Here is a 17,683-nt window from a genome sequence, read left to right as displayed (position 1 = left end):
CATGAAATTTGGGGCAATTTGGTGCCCCACTCAGCTGCTGTATGCTGTGTATGCCTAGGGATGGCCCTGCTCGGGAGAGGTGGTGTCACAAATCCACAGGATGAGAGCTGCACCCCAGCTTTTACCCAGGCTCTTGGAGGGTGCCCTTCAGAGTGGGCCTCACTGCCTCCTAGCCTGAGCCCCTGGGCTCCAGCCCTTCTGGTTCACACTGACATAGGCTCCTGCTCAGAGACTTTTACTGGCTTCAGGGACCAGTGCCCCAGCCAGTGTTTGCAGTGAGTAAAGCAGCGTTTTCAAAACAGCTGGATTTGTCATTCATCTGGCACACAGCGACGTCCTTAGCTTAGCAGAGCCACAGAAAGGTGGGACCAGAGTAAACCAGTGGTCAGACTATAGTGGGTTCCATCTCAGGCTCTGACTCCTTTGTGAGTGGTGGGAGAGAGCAGCCAGCTTCCTCCAGGAGCTCACACTTTCTCCTCTGCTGATTAGGTCTCGATTCTTTTGTCCTCAAGCTGGTCTGCACTCAGGTTCCCTGCTGAGAGGTGGGAGGAAAACCTCCTTGTGGTCCTTGGTTTTTAGGTGTCAGGGTTTTGGTCAGTGGGGTTTTTCTATTGTCTCTTTGGGCCCTTTGTTGATCTGGGTCGTTTCAACCAATTCCTTAATGACCCTGTTTGCTACAGCCCAGATGTCAAGATGACACCCACACCTTATGTGCTGTAGTGCCCTCAAGAGAAGACTTATCCCCTTTCCCTCCACTGGGTAATAGGTCTGATCACAGAGGGAAACTGAAGTAGACATAGGATTCATAACAATTACAGAAAATTCCAACTTTGTCATGAGGGGGTTAGATTCTGATGAGTGGGTTGCACAGCAGATCAGATCCCTGAAGCCCTTTGGGGTTGGAGGGGCCAATGGGGTTTACGGTTGTGGATAGTTCTCTGAAAACATCCACTCAATGTGCAATCAAAAAAGCAAACACAATGTTGGGAATCGTTAAAGGGATAGATAATAAGACAGAATATATCATATTTCCTCTATATAAATCCATGGTACGCCCACACCTTGAATTCTGTGTGCAGATGTGTTTGCCCCATCTCAAAAAAACTATTAGAATTCTAAAAAATTCAAAAAAGGGCAACAAATATTATTAGAGGTCTGGAACGCCTCCCCTATGAGGAGAGATGAATAAGATTGTGACTCTTCAGCTTGGAGAAGAGACAACTAATGGGGGATATGATAGAGGTCTATAAAAATCATGATTGGTGTGGTGAAAGTAAATAAGGAAATGTTGTTTACTCCTTCTCATAACATAAGAACCAGGGGTCACCCAATGAAATTAATAGGCAGGTTTCAAACAAACAAAAGTATTTCTTCACACAATGCCCAGTCAACCTGTGGAACTCCTTGCCAGAGGATGTTGTGAAGGCCAAGACTATAACAGCGTTTAAAAAAGGAACTAGATGAATTCATGGAGTACAGGTACATCAACGGCTATTAGCCAGGTTGGGCAGGGATAGTGTCCCCAGTCTCTGTTTGCGAGAAGCTGGGAATGGGTGATGGGATGGATCACTTGATGATTCCCTGTTCTGCTCATTCCGTCTGGGGCACCTGGCACTGGCCACTGTTGGAAGATGGGATATTGGGCTAGCTGGACCTTTGGTCTGACCCAGTCTGGCCGTTCTTATCTTATGTAATCATTGTGGCATCAGCTCTGGCAGAACGTTGGGCTGCTGGGCAGGGAATGAGAAACCACAAATCACACCCCCATCCCTGACCTGCCCTGCTCCGTCCGTCTTCGCTTTCTGATCAGCTGCAGAGTCCGGAGCAGGGAGGAGACCAGGGCCAGGACCTCCGCCCCGGTTCAGCTTGGCTGCTGCTGGGTCAGACCCAGTCAAACAGAGGAGCCAGCCTCAGCCCAGTGCCTGTAACAGCATCTCTAGCCTAAGTGTCGCTGAGGACAATGGGGCTAGCAACTGGGGCTGCTGAGAGTGAAGTGCCGCTGCAGGAGTTGTGTGCTGATGGGAATGGAAACCTGGAGGCTGCCGTGGAGCCAGGTAATGGGATGTTGCTGCCTGGGACCAGGCTGGAGAGTGACCCGGAGGCTGCCCCACATGGGGCCATGTTCTCAGTGGCAGCAGCCAGTGCCCAGCAACCTCCAGTCTGTGGGCATGTCAAGGTATGAACCCCCACTCTGAACCTTAGCGTCCAAAAGATGGGGTACCTGCATAAACCCCTCTAACACTTAATTACTAGCTTAGAAATGGTAGAGCTGCCACCACCCAAAAATAATGTTTTGGGACACTTCTGGCCCCCAAAACCTTCCTTGGGGACCCAAAACCCCTTGGGTCTCACAACAAAGGGAAATAACCCATTCCCCTCCTCCTTTCTTCCTCCCAGATCCTCCCCTCCCTGGGTACACTAGGAGATTGCTCTTAATCAACTCCTTGAATCTTAAAACAGGAAATTCACCTTCCCCCCTCCTCTCTCCCTCCCAGACTCTCCCTGAGAGAGAGACAGTGATCCTAATACAGAGAAATCAGGCTTTTCCTCCCCCTCTTCTCGCCTTTCTCCCACCAATTCCCTGGTGACTCCAGACCCTGTCCCCTGGGGTCTCACACAAGAATAAAAAAAAACAGAATCAGGTTCTTAAAAAAGAAAAGCTTTTAATGAAAGAAAGAAAAAAGTAAGAATTATCTCTGTAAAATCCAGATGGAAAATGTTTACAGGGCTTTCAGCTTATAGACACTAGAGAGAATCCTCCCCCCCAGCACAAATACAAGTTACAGCAAAACAGAGAGATAATCCTTCCAGGAAAATACACACTTGCAAATAAAGAAAACAAAAATAAGCCTAATTCGCGTTATCTACCTAGTACTCACTATTCTGAACATATAAGAGCCTGTATCAGAGATTGGAGAGAACCCTGGTTGCACATCTGGTCCCTCTGAGCCCCCAGAGTGAACAACAACCAAAAACTAACAGCACACACACAGACTTCCCTCCAGCAAGATTTGAAAGTATCTTGTCCCCTGACTGGTCTTCTGGTCAAGTGACAGCCAGGCTCACTGAGCTTGATAACCCTTTACAGGCAAAAGACACATGAAGTACTCCTGTTCTATTAACCCTTAACTATCTGTTTATGACAGGGCAGCAGGGACTGGATCTCTCCCAGGGGCTCTCAGGGCACCGATCCCTGGCTCACTGTGTGTCGTTTAAACTGTGGATTCTTTGTATGTGCCTTCTGCTTCTGAACCTTTAAACTCAGGGACACATTGTCAAGCTTCTTTCTGCAGCTGAGCGGGTGAGATCTTATGAGAAGGATTCTCAGACACACGCTGGGGAAGTAAGGGAAGGGGAGGCCTTGTTAGTTTAGACTCCAGAACAGTGTTTCTAAGAAAAGCAAAAACAGAGAAAGAAAAAATAACATTTCAGCACTGGGGGAAGGGCAGTTTCTTGTGTTTCTGAAGCCTTCTGATTCTGTTTCTGAGCAAGTTGCAGTGTGCGCTGTTTGTAAGAGAAATTAATCAAATTGAAATGTAGTGCAATGTCCGTATAGCACTCATGCAGGGGAAGCTGAACAAAATTACCACGGTGAATTTCAGAGGCGCAAGCTCTTAAGTGATGCAAAAACCAAGCTGAAAAGACAACAGCAGCGGCTCAGCAAGTTTGTTGTTACTATTATCATTATTATTACTAGGATGGATGGATAGGTTTTTTTGGTTTTTTTTGTCTGTGAAAGAAATTTTGGACATATTGGCAGGTATGTTCTTTAATTATTATTTGGACTTCTTTTATGTAAAGTATTTATTTTTTAAATTTAGTTCAGAATTGTTGTACAGCCATCCACCTTTTACCAAAAAAGCAAAAGAACAAAAAAAAGACAAGAATGTGCAAATAACTTGTTTTGTGTTCAGGTCCAGTAAAGAATAAGTACAACTGTACCTTATATCTATTATTGAGTCTGCAAAAAACCCCTACGTAAATATGCACATGTAAATTATTTATTTATTTTTCCTACAGTTAGTTAAGTATTGTCAGAGTCATGTTCTGAGGCTGCCAAAATTTTGTAAGAACGCCAGCTCCAGAAAGTGGTATGGTTACACGGAAAACAAAATCATTACTTTCCAGTATTTTTTTCACTCTCACTTGCATCTCTGTTCTTTGATGATAAACTCATTCTTGTTTTCTGTAGATATAGATGTGATGTTGCAATCCATATGCATATGTTTATGCAAATATGTTTACGAGTGTGAATACAATGCAACAGGTATATGCTTTATGCAAAAGGTCTCTTGTAAGGTATCATTACCTGAAGATGCAGGAAGGCCAGGCTGGTAAGCTCAGAGCAACACAGAGCAGGCAAAGGGCTCATTGCTGCTCTGCGCCCTGTCCCATGTGCAACCACAACTGGACCGGTTTGACTTTTCCTGCTGTTACGACGAGGTTCTGAAACACAAAGAACCGTCAGGCTGGCCACGAGGACACGTCTCACCGACAGCACCATGGCTAGAGCTGCCCTAGAACATGCCCCATTCTGTCAATGGCTCCTCCCGTCAGATGCTCTGGGACAGGAGCCCGGAGGCTCAGGCAGGCTGGGGCTGGCAGATCAGTCCCTCCTTTCCCTCAGTGCAGAGCCCTCCCGGGGCACCCCCAGCCAGGCTGTCACGGGGCTTGTGAGTCCAGGGGCACAGAGACAAGGACCCATACGTTCTGGTTGCAGGACCTCAAGCTGGCTCTCCCCCCCCCGTCCCCTGCCGAGCGCTGGTTGCGCCCACACTGCCAAGCACACCTGTTCCTCACACTGGGGTATCGCATTGGCCATACGCAGCAGAAGGGGGGAGAAGGAACCAGGCAGAGATGGGCAAGGGCTGTCACAGGGGGTCTGACACACCCAGACCAAAAGGCCCCTGCACAGCCCCACAGCCACCGCTGTGTGCACCAGACAGCAGCTGTGAGCCAGGGATCGGTGCCCTGAGAGCCACTGGGGGAGATCCAGTCCCTGTTGCCCACAGACTGGAGGTTGCTGGGCACTGGCTGCTGCCACTGAGAACACGGCCCCATGTGGGGCAGCCTCAGGTTCTCTCTCCAGCCTGGTCCCAGGCAGCAACACCCCATTACCTGGCTCCACGCCAGCCTCCAGGTGTCCATTGCCATCAACACACAACTCCTGCAGTGGCACTTCTCTCAGCAGCCCTAGTTTCTAGCCCCATTGTTGCTCAGCGACACTCAGGCTAGAGACGCTGTTACAGGCGCTGGGCTGAGGTTGGCTCCTCTGTCTGACTGGGTCTGATCCAGCAGCAGCGAAGTCGAGCCGGGGCGGAGGTCCTGGCCCTGGTCTCCTCCCTGTTCCAGACTCTGCAGCTGATCTGAAATCCAAGACAGACCGAGCAGGACAGGTCAGGGGTAGGAGGGTGATTTCTGGTTTCTCATTCCCTGCCCAGCAGCCCAACGTTCTGCCAGAGCTGATGCCACAATGATTACATAAGATAAGAACGGCCAGACTGGGTCAGACCAAAGGTCCAGCTAGCCCAATATCCCATCTTCCAACAGTGGCCAGTGCCAGGCGCCCCAGAGGGAATGAACAGAACAGGGAATCATCAAGTGATCCATCCCTTGTTGCCCATTCCCAGCTTCTGACAAACAGAGACTGGGGACACCATCCCTGCCCAACCTGGCTAATAGCCATTGATGGACCTGTACTCCATGAATTTATCTAGTTCCTTTTTTAAACCCTGTTATAGTCTTGGCTTTCACAACATCCTCTGGCAAGGAGTTCCACAGGTTGACTGGGCGTTGTGTGAAGAAATACTTTTTTGTTTGTTTTAAACCTGCCTATTAATTTCATTGGGTGACCCCTGGTTCTTATGTTATGAGAAGGAGTAAACAACATTTCCTTATTTACTTTCACCACACCAATCATGATTTTTATAGACCTCTATCATATCCCCCATTAGTTGTCTCTTCTCCAAGCTGAAGAGTCACAATCTTATTAATCTCTCCTCATAGGGAAGCCATTCCATACCCTTAATCATTTTTGTTGCCCTTTTTTGAATTTCTTAGAATTCCAGTAGATCTTTTTGAGATGGGGCGACCACATCTGTACACTGAATTCAAGATGTGGGCGTCCTATGGATTTATATAGAAGCAAGAGGATATTTTCTGTCTTATCATCTATCCCTTTCTTAACGATTCCCAACATTCTGTTCACTTTTTTGATTGCACATTGAGTGGATGTTTTCAGAGAACTATCCACAAACTTAAACCCCATTGGCCACTCCAACCCCAAAGGGCTTCAGAGATCTGATCTGCTGTAGAACCCACCCATCAGCATCTACCCCTCCCATGACAAAGTTGGAATTTTCTGTAATTGTTAGGAATCCTACTTCTACCTCAGCTTCCCTCTGTACTCAGACCTGTTACTCAGTGGAGGGAAAGGGGATAAGTCTTCTCTTGAGGGCACTACAGCACATAAGGTGTGGGTGTCACCTTGACGTCTGGGCTGCAGCAAACAGGGTCATTAAGGAATTGGTTGAAACGGACCCAGATCAACAAAGGGCCCAAAGAGACAATGGAAAAACCTCACTGACCAAAACACTGACACCTACAAAACAAGGACCACAAGGAGGTTTTCCTCCCACCTCTCAGCAGGGAACCTGAGCGCAGACCAGCTTGAGGACAAAAGGACTGAGACCTAATCAGCAGAGGAGAAAGTGTGAGCTCCTGGAGCAAGCTGGCTGCTCTCTCCCACCACTCACAAAGGAGTCAGAGCCTGAGATGGAACCTACTATAATTTGGCCACTGGTTTACTCTGGTCCCACCTTTCTGTGGCTCTGCTAAGCTAAGGACTTCGCTTTGTGCCAGACAAATAACAGACCCAGCTGTTTTGAAAACGCTGCTTTAGTCACTGCAAACACTGGCTGGGGCACTGGTCCCTGAAGCCAGTAAAAGTCTCTGAGCAGGAGCCTATGTCAGTGTGAACCAGAAGGGCTGGAGCCAGGGGCTCAGGCTAGGAGGCAGAGAGGCCCACTCTGAAGGGCACCCTCCAAGAGCCTGGGTAAAAGCTGGAGTGCAGCTCTCATCCTGTGGATTTGTGACACCACCTCTCCCGAGCAGGGCCATCCCTAGGCATACACAGCATACAGCAGCTGAGTGGGGCACCAAATTGCCCCAAATTTCATGGTGCCCATGGCGGCTGCGTGCTGCATATGCGGCAGCCCCAGCCCCAGCCCCGTTGACCAACCCTATCCCCGCGCTACATCCCACCCCCCACGGCTGCGCCCACTGTAGAGGTTAGGGCCGTCCGTGGGCGGGGGGCCCTGGCAGAGCTGGTGCAACCATTTAGGCAACCCAGGCAGTTGCCTAGGGCGCTGGGATTTGGGGGGTGTGTGGCATTTTCTTCAGTAGGGACCACAGTGGCCAAACTTAAGCAGAGGGAGCTGGGGCAGGGGAGCGCGGGGAGGGCCGCCTGCAGCAAGAGGAGGGTTGCACGCAGGGGACCTCCCCACCCCAGCTCATCCCTGCCCTGCCTAATCCCCGAGCACCCCCCGCCGCTTCACTTCTCCCGCCTCCCAGGCCTGCCGCGCCTAAGTGAAGTGAAGCAGCAACCCGGGTGGAGGTGGAGCAGGGGTGGGCTGGGGCAGGAGGGGTGCCTCAGGGTGGAGAGCTGCCGCAAGGGGGGCGGCTCAGGGCGGGGGGGGGGGGAGTTGCCACAGGGGAGGCGCCTCAGGGTGGGAGGGGGAGACAAGGTGGAAGTTTTGCCTAGGGCACTGAAACATCCTTGCACAGGCCCTGGGCCTCGGACAATTCCCTCCACCCCACCTCTTACCCTCCCCTCCCCCCTGCTCCGCCCCCGGCCCACCCCCATTCCACCGCTTCCCCCAGCGACCCCGCTGTCACCGGCAGCGGCGGGAAGCGGAGCAACCCGGCCCCAGCCCGCTCCACTTCGCCACCTCCAGCCGTGGCGCTCCGCCTAGTAAGGGGCCGGGGCTGCGAGCTCCGCGCCCAGCGGAGGGAGCTCAGGCCCCATTGGAGCTCGCAGCCCCGGCCCCTGACCACGCGGCTCTGAGCGGGGCGGGGACCAGGGGCCCCGCCGAAGCCACTGCAGCTGTTCAGGGACGCTCCCGTGTGCGCTGGGCTCCGGGAGAGGGGCGGAGGCGGGCCAGGGAGGGAGCCTCGGCCGTTCTCATGGGGGGCCCCTGCAGAGTCCGGGGCAAATTGCCCCATTTGCGCCCCCTCCCGGGCGGCTCTGGTTCTTGTAGCCGGGGTGGAAGTGAACTCAGTAACAATAATTGCGATGAATCCATGGGATCTCCACCTCCTCACTGCTCCTGCCTGCAGGGCATTTCCCCAGCCCAACAAAAACAAAATCCGTTCCCATGGACCCGTTCCCGGGTCCCGTTGTGAACAACTTCCATCCCTGGTGTGAGCGAGCTATTCATTTTGCAAACAAACATCTTAACACCGATCTCCTCCCCAAGCCCCAGGTTTCACCCCAGACCCATCAGCCACCTATTGCACGTCACTGATTTTTTAAAACAAGGGCTTTAAAATTGTTTGGGAGGCGAAGCCCCCCTGGTTCGCTGTAACAAACGCAGATCTTTAAATGTAAACTCAGCGCCGCACCCGTGCAGGCTGTGATTGCAAGGCAGTCTCAGACTGGCTCCCAAACACTCTCCTTTTAAAAAGCCCCCATTCCTTGACAAAGTCCCACCCTCCCCAATCCCCAGATCTGCCCATTCACCCCCAACTCCACAGCCACTCCCTCATCCCCACCCATCAACCCCACCCTGGGCACCAGCTCTCCCCATTCGCTTTTCCCTTTCAAAGAAGAGTAAATCAAAGTGCTCTAACAAACCCTTGATCCTGTTGACTTTAGTGACCCGTTTAGCCGCCAAAACCATAGGGAGTACGGCCCTGGCGCCTTAGGGCATAAACCACCTCCACTGCCGTTACAGTCTTTCACTTGGCATGTTCAGTGTATATGACAGCATCGTGGATCATGTTCTCCAAGAACACCTTCAGCACTCCCCGGGTCTCTTCGTAGACGAAGTCCAAAATACGCTTCACCCCACCGCGTCGAGCCAAGCGACGAATAGCTGGCTTGGTAATACCTTGGATGTCATCCCGAAGCACTTTACGATGGCGCCTGGCACCCCCCTTCCCCAAGCCTTTACCACCCTTACCACGATCAGACATGGCGAAATAAAATCACACACAACCGAAACCCTTGATGTGCGCCAGCAGGGTGCACTGGGACAGACCTTGTTAGGTTAGTGTGGGGTAGATTCACACCCCAGTTTGCTGCCATCTAATTGCTCCTGTAGACACACCCTAAATCTTGGGGATTCTCTCTGTATAACATCTCTAAAATGTGACCATTCCTCTCCATCCATACAGCTAGAACCGTCATCCAGCAAAGACCATTTTCTTAGCCCATCACTTTGACCATGTGGCCTCTCTGTATGTATCCCTCCACTGGTTCCTCCATCTCTAGTCTCCAACATAAGCTGCTTGTCTTCACTTTCATGGCCCTTCACCGCCTACCATCTCTCATTCAGTAGCAAGATGTTAACTCCTGATGGCCCAGGACACTAGTCTCCATCGCCCCCAATTCTTAAACTTTAAAACAAACACCTTTGTGCTTTATCCCATGCTGCCCCTGATACTTGGGAGGAGACCCCCGTGGACATCCACACCCCTATCTCATTATCCACCTCCAAATTCCCCTCAAAACCCCTCCTTTGTTGTGACGCTTTCCCAAAACTTGACAAGTCAGGCTGCTGGTGCACTGTGACCACTGCCAACCACACCGACCAATGTTATCTCCCAGTTTCCTTGTACTCCCCGGCTATCGGTTGCCTCTATAACACTGGGGCAGGGACTGTCTTTTGTTCCATTTGTACAGCACCTAGCACACTGAGGTCCTAGTCTGTGACTGGGGCTCCTATGTTTATGTGCTATGGTAATACAAATAATGACACAGAACAGAGAATTCCACTATGGCTGTAGCTCAGTGGTTCTCCAACTGTGAGTCAGTACCTCATTTTAATGGGGTCACCAAGGCTGGTGTTAGACATACTGGGGCCTAGACCTGAAGCCTGAGTGCCTCCCCCAATGGCGGGGCTCAGACTTTGCCCCACATCCCCCAGGTTCATGTACTAATTTCTGTTGTCAGAAGGGGGTCCTGGCGCAATGAAGTTTGAGAGCCGCTGCTCAGTGAAGAAAAGAAAGTCTGAGTTTCCAGTGAGATGGCTAAGCCAAGGCACTAGCCCAGTGGAGATGAGACACTGATGTCTTACCTCATAGCTAGCCCAGATCAATGCGATACACTCACCCTGGGCTTGGACTAGCAACGCAGAGGTGAAAGGCACCTTTCTCTGCACTAGGGTTCTGCCCCGCGTTAGCCGTCTCAGCGTAAAACATTTTGGTTTTACCGTGAAGACAAAGCCTGGGGATGCCCATATCGAGCACGTGACTTTCGGCTACGCTAGAATTGTTTGCAACACTTGAGAGCCCGCTGACTGCAAGAGGTTAAACAAACCCAATATTTCTCCTTTTAATCTCTGTCCACCTGAGAACGCTCGGTATCTCCACAGATTCACTATAGTCCGTTTCACCGCTTCCCCCTTCGGAAGTCGTACACCCAGGTTCTGGAAACAGACACCAGTCACTCTCTTCCCCTCCTGCCCCTCACCCCCAGGCATTCTTAAAGGCATACTCCTCTTTATTTATACATCTTCTAAACTCCTCTAACTTAGGGTGATCATATTTCCCAAAGAGAAAATGGGACACTGCGGGGGACTAGCCCCAGCTCTTCCCTTCCCCACTCCCGCTGCTTGCCTGAGTGCCACCCCCTCCCACAAGACCCCTCCCACGCACAGGGGTGGCCTGCGCTGCCTGGCATCATTGCAGTTGCCAAGAGCAAATGGGACAACTGCCCAGTTCTGCAAAAAAAAAAAAAAAAAAAATATCAAGACGCCCAGGCATGGGCTGCTGTAACACACAAACAAGCTATGAGCAGAACAAGGGGGGTTGAGGGACATACCCGATGAGAGCCAGAGAAGGGAGCACTCCCAGGCCTGCAGGGCGGCCAGATCTCCCAAGAGGTCAGGCAGGCAGCTGGGCCAGGCACAAGTCTCCACCCTCCAAGCGGAGCAGCCCTGAGTCAGTGATTAGAAAACTCCCCTCCGCCTGCCCCGGAATTTGCTGCTTGGCTGGTAATTAGGTTCATGCCAACCGAGGAGACTCGGTAATATCTGCTAAAGCCGCTGCCCTGATTCTGCCTGCCCTTGGGGTGTGCGGTGTAATTGTAGCCGAGTCACCGTCTGCTCCCTGCGCTGTGCAGCGGGTCTAAAGGGGTGACCAGACAGCAAGTATGGAAAATCGGGACAGGGACTGGGGGGGGGGGGGGGGTAATAGGAGTCTATATAAAAAAGACCCCAAAATCGGGACTGTCCCTATAAAATCGGGACATCTGGTCACCCTTTAAGAGGCAAATCTTAACCTAACACCTCAGGTTTTGGATAATGAAAAATTTCTATCTAAAATTTTTGCAAACAGAAAATGGACACAAAATCAAACAGCTGCTGTAGTACAAATAAGACTTCATTCATATGCACTGTGAGACGCTCCAGCCCGCCTTTGGGGGCTGTAAAAATAATATCAGGGCTGCTATAACACTGGGATCTTCCGAATAACCTCCCGTCTCCACCCTAGCCCCAGTCCCCCATTGCAGAGAAGGGGGTTGGAGTTAGTGTTCCAGAACACTGCTCTGTAGGAAGATCACAGCTTACCTCTTCCAGGGACTCCATGGCTGCAGCATCCCTTGCAGGGCACGTCCCTGATCCATTTCCCCTGCTCTGTGCATTAGCTGAGGGGGGAGACCGAACTCCCCACTTCACACACGTCTTCCCCCATTGCTAGTGCAAGGAAAAACCCGCGAAAAAGGCACTCACAGGAGGGCAGCAACGACACACAAGGGGGCGTGGTCATAGCATACTGCTCCTGGATTGGACAAGGCACCAGGAGCCTTTCCCGTATCGACTGTTCAAATGAATGAAGCTTTACTGGCGTGGCGGGACGTTTGTGATGACACTAATAAGATTAGCATAAAGCGCGCCAAATCCCTTAAAGAGGACAGAGCCCTTTTAGTTAACCCCTCCGATATGTGCAAGGAACAGGCAGTACGGGTCATTGCAGTAAATAGCAGCCTGCCACCGCAGTAAAGGACTCAGGGGATCCAACTTCTGTGTTTAGCCTCGTCCTGGGCAGAATTAACCTACCACTGAGAGGGCTGCTTCTCGGTTACATTTTTGAAAGAAAGTCTCATTGCCCTGAGGTGCACTGTGCCTGGGTTTTAGCCAACCCCCTTGGCTTTTACAGAGAAATTATTTCAAATCCAATGGTGGTGCGAGCAGGGCAGAGGCTCATCAAACTCCAGCTGGAGAGAGACGTGTGTCACTAGTTACAATCCCAGTGCAGCGGGTTTCATCCAGCCTGGCTCTACCCCTCTGCCCCATTTCCCGTTCCCCCCCACCCCTCCCGTTAACCAAACTCCACACTGGGGTGTTTTCTCCCCTTCAAGGTGTCTGGCTGATTAACATACCGTTCAGAACAAGAACCCCACAGCTTGCCCACCCCAGACTGCCCAGCTGGCTCCTGCAGGCTTTGCCCCCCTGATCCCTGTCTGAGAGCTCAGCAGAGTCATTCTGCATAGAGCTACTCACAGAACCCCCCTACTCCGTCAAATCTCACCCTGCTTTGACTGACTTTGTAACCCCACCAGGCCTGGTTCTTGGTCCCCTGCTTCTCTCACCTGAACCTCTCAGTCAAGGGGCACCTAGTCACAGGTGAGGCTGAACCCAGGACTCCCTTAAAGGGCCAGCTCACCCTGTGACACCAATGACTGGTGCTGGTATTACCACACCTGCATAGAGAGCCACATTTCCCACCCCTGCCCTGGGACTCTGCCTACCCAGGGGCAAAGGTGAATTAGCTCAGGAGCTGATGGGTTCCCTGGGTGACATTATGGGCAGAGCCACCGAAGCCAAGAGCAGGTATTAAACGGGAGCTCTAAGGGAATTCTAGCCTGTTATGGCACATTCACCCCACCCCCTCTGCTTTGCACCTCACAGAATTCCATACAGGATGTTGTACAAAGTGCAGATCCGTCTGGACTGGACTTAAAGTGACACACCCGGGAGGAAATGGACCTGGGTGGACGGTTCCCGCTTAGATCAAACACTGTGAGTGCTGCCTGGTGTTTGCTATAGGCTCCCATTGTAGAACCTGCTCATTTTAAATGTACAATGTTTGTCTGTGTAAGGTCCTTACCTGCCTCTAACACTGCAGTCCCTGAGTGCCACAACTGTCAGTGAATTTATCCTCACAACACCCCTGGAAGGCAGGGTAGGGCTGTTATCCCCATTGGACAGATGGGGAAATGGAGGCTTGGGGAGACTAAGTGACTTGCCCAAGGTCAGTCACATCAGGAGTCTGTGGCAGATCAGGAATTGAACCCAGGTCTCGCAGATGCCCAAACTCCTGGACCTCCCTTCCTCTGAGAGCGTGGGAAGTTGAAGGACGTGATGTGTAAGAATGCTGCTGCTGCTCCCACCACTGCTAGGCTGCAAGGTGGGGGCCAGCAGCACTGTGGTTGCTGGTGCCGTGGTCATGGGGGATCTCTATAGCCCACCATTGCTTTGATCCAGCCCCTGTGGGCTGAACTGGGCTCCCAGGTTTAACACAGAGTGACCATATGTCCCATTTGGCCGGGCCAGTCCGTTTGTTAGGCCCCGTCCCAGCCAGCCGGACTTTTTGGCAGAACTGGGCTTTGGTCCAGTTGCTCTTGGCAGCTGATGATCAGTTGGGAAGAGCAAATGGGACCAATGCACAGTCCTGCCCCAAAAGTGGGATGAGACCCCCAGTGGGGCATGGAGGAATGTGTGGGAGAGAGAGGGAGGTGGAATGGCAACACCAGCCCCGTGCTGGAGGAAGGGCTACGGAGAGGGGTTGGGACTGGCTGGCCTGCCCTGTCTGCAGGGGGAAGAGTGGGACCTTGGGCAGCCCCACACACGGGCAGGGGAGAGGAAGACTTGGAGAACCAGCCCTGTGCCTTGGTGCCCACTTCTAGTTTTCCCTAGGGGTGCTCCAAGGCCCTGCCCCTGCTCTGCTGCTTCACCTGAGGCCCTGCCCTGACCCCACATCTTCCACAGGAAAAAAAAACAGGGGGTGCTCAGCACCCACCTGCCAATCAGCTGTTCAACAGTGGGTGGGAAGAGCTGGGGGGCAGTCGGAGCAGGGGCAGGAAGAGGCAGAGAAAGAGTGAGGCCTTAGGGGAAGGAGCAGTGGGGGCGGGGCCATAGGACAAATCAAACATCTCCAGAGCCTGTCTGTGCCCAGGGCTGCCCAGAGGATTCAGGAGGCCTGGGGTCTTCAGCAGCAGGGAGCCCCCACCTTGACGGTAACTCAGCGGCAGGGACTCCTTCTATTCCGGGACCCGCTGCTGAAGTGTCCTGAAGACCCACAGTGGGGACCCCCGCCGCTGAATTACCGCCGAAGCGGGACCCACCGCCAAAGTGCCAGGTTTTCGGCGGTGAGGGGTCCTTCCGCCCCAGAGAGGAAGGACCCTCCGCCGCCGCTGCCGCCCTGGAGCAGAAGAAGCTCTGGGGGCCCAGGGCCCGGGCCCTGCATGAGCTTTCCGGGGCCCCCACAGCGAGTGAAGGATCCCGCTCCAGGGGCCCTGAAAAAAACTCTCGTGGGGGCCCCTGCAGAGCCTGGGGCAAATTGCCCCACTTGCCCCCCCTCTGGGCGGCCCTGTCTGTGCCCAATAAAGTTTTAAGGGGTCCTACCTCCCCTCTCCTGCCATGCCTCTTAAAACCAACTGAGTAACTGAACCTCCTGCTGCCCAGTGGTGAGCGGTGCTAATTCCAACTGTGGTATGGCCAGATACAGCCTGCACCCTAGTTGTGAGAATTTCCCCCTGGAGGGAGCTCAAGACACTGCTGGATTGCAGGCCCAGTACAGCCAGCCAGAAATCGCCCCAATTACCACTGGGGTTGGGTTCCGGCGAGCAAGGAAAACAGAGACGTCTTGTGTACCCCCATCCTTGCATCATAGGCTGACACACAGCAGGGAACATGAGGCGGTGCAGGGTGGTAGTTCATATATTTTATTTGCTACAGCTTTCATGGGACTATGGAGGTTGATGCTTCCCTAAACCCTCTGGATACAACTTTCCGATTCCTTTTTCCCCTCCCCATCCACTCAAACACCAAACCCACTTACAAAGTAGCAAACACTGAAAAACCATTGCAGGCATCTTAGCTCCGTGCAAGCAGCAGGAATGGAACAGAAGGGCAGGAGGGCTCTTGTTCTCCTCGCCCCGGTAGAATGCCTGGTGCGGGTTGTACCTGGGGGCACAGGGGTGGAATGAGCAGGGTACGGGTGCTCGTTTGAGCAATTCATAGCAGGCATATGAGGCACCTTTGGGGGAGCCTTGTCCCTACCTGCCATGGGTCAGCTCTCTGAAACCACCTACCCCTGGTAGTGCAAGCACGACCTTCCAGCCCCCTGCAGGCCTTGCTTGCTCTGTACAGCTTAGCGATAGGCACCCACCAACCCCCAAAGCCTCTGAACATCCCTTGGAGTGCTCAGCCACTTCCACCTGACTCCCTAGCCCCACAGGCGCATCCACAACAGTGTGTAAGATTCAATTCAGGCCAACCACTCTATTTAAAACACAGCACTCAGATATAAATCTACTGTGACAGGTTCAGTCACAGAGACCCCCTTGGGACTGTCACCTGATCTGCTGAGACTAGTCCTGAGCCAGTTTTCTTTGCCAGCTTGGGACTTCAGAACCCTGCCTTGTTGAGCCAGAGATGCTAGCCTGCTGCAACAGACCCAGGTCTGGACCAGGCCCCCAAAGCTGCAGCCCAAACTGAAAACAGCTCAGTATGTACTTCTGTCTCCAGCCACCCAGTTCCCAATGGGATCCAAACCTCAAATAAATCCATTTTACTCTGTATAAAGCTTATACAGGTAAACTCAAAATTGGTCACTCTCTATAACACTGATAGAGAGAGATGTGCAGCTGTTTGCTCCCCCAGGTATTAATCACTTACTCTGGGTTAATTAATCAACAAAAGTGCTTTTACTGAGTATAAAAAGTAGGATTTAGGTGGTTCCAAGCAATAACCGACAGAACAAAGTAAGTTAACAAGCAAAATAAAACAAAAACATGCACGTCTAAGCCTAATACATTGAGAACCTGAATACAGGTAAATCTCACTTTCAGAGATGTTCCAATAAGCTTCTTTAACTGATGAGATACCTTACTAGTCTGGGCCCAATCCTTTCCCCCTGGTACAGACCTTGTTAGTTGCTGCTCAGGTGGTAACTCGGGGATTCCTCAGGACTGGCAGCCTCCTTTGTTCTGTTCCACCCCCTTTTATAGCTTTGGCACAAGGCAAGAGTCCTTCGCCTCTCTGGGTCCCCACCCCTCCTTCCAAATGGAAAAGCACCAGGTTTAAGGTGGATTCCAGTACCAGGTGACATGGTCACATGTCCTATGAGCCCCCCTCCATTCTTTCAGGACTGGCCCGCATGTATGCAGTGGAGGCTTGCAGGTAAACAGGGCCGTCTACAGTCAGTTGTCCTAGTTGATGGGAGCCATCAAGATTCCAAGCCACCATTAATGGCCCACACTTGCATAATTACAACAGGACTTCAGAGTTTGACTTCATATTTCTAGCTTCAGATACAAGAGTGATACATTTATACAAATAGGATGACCACACTCAGTAGACTAGAAGCTTTTTAATGATACCTTATAAGAGACCTTTCGCATAAAACATATTTCAGTTGCATTGTATTCACACTCGTAAACATATTTGCATAAATATATGGAATGCAACATCACATCTATATCTACAGAAAACAAGAATGAGTTTATCATCAAAGAACAGAGATGCAAGTGAGAGAAAAAAATACTGGAAAGTAATGATTTTGTTTTCCGTGTAACCATACCACTTTCTAGAGCTGGCGTTCTCACAAAATTTTGGCAGCCTCAGAATGTGACTCTGACAATACGTAACTAACTGTAGGAAAAATAAATAAATTATTTACATGTGCATATTTACGTAGGGGTTTTTTGCAGACTCAATAATAGATATAAGGTAGAGTTGTGCTTATTCTTTACTGGACCTGAACACAAAACAAGTTATTTGCACATCCTTGTCTTTTTTGTTCTTTCGCTTTTTTGGTAAAAGGTGGATGGCTGTACAACAATTCTTTTATGTAAAGTATGTATTTTTAAATTTAGTTCAGAAGTCCAAATAATAATTAAAGAACATATCTGCCAATATCGGTCCAAAATTTCTTTCACAGACAAAAAAAAAAAAAAAAAAAACTATCCATCCATCCCAGTAATAATAATGATAATAGTAACAACAAACTCGCTGAGCCACTGCTGTCTTTTCAGCTTGGTTTTTGCATCACTTAAAAGCTTGTGCCTCTGAAATTCATCGTGGTAATTTTATTCAACTTCCCCTGCATGAGTGCTATAGGGACATTGCACTACATTTCAATTTGTTTAATTTCTCTTACAAACAGCGCACACTGCAACTTGCTCAGAAACAGAATCAGAAGGCTTCAGAAACACAAGAAACTGCCCTTCCCCCAG

At 51.2% G+C, this 17,683-nt stretch overlaps 1 pseudogene; it reads right to left on the bottom strand.

The window, feature by feature from the left end:
• Positions 1-8,883: 8,883 nt before the first annotated feature.
• On the bottom strand, positions 8,884-9,195 carry LOC127032353 (histone H4-like; annotated as a pseudogene).
• Positions 9,196-17,683: the final 8,488 nt, after the last annotated feature.

This window comes from Gopherus flavomarginatus, chromosome 12, assembly GCF_025201925.1.
Source record: "Gopherus flavomarginatus isolate rGopFla2 chromosome 12, rGopFla2.mat.asm, whole genome shotgun sequence".
In the NCBI taxonomy this organism is placed as follows: Eukaryota; Metazoa; Chordata; order Testudines; family Testudinidae; genus Gopherus; species Gopherus flavomarginatus.
This window is presented reverse-complemented; position numbering and strand designations above follow the sequence as displayed.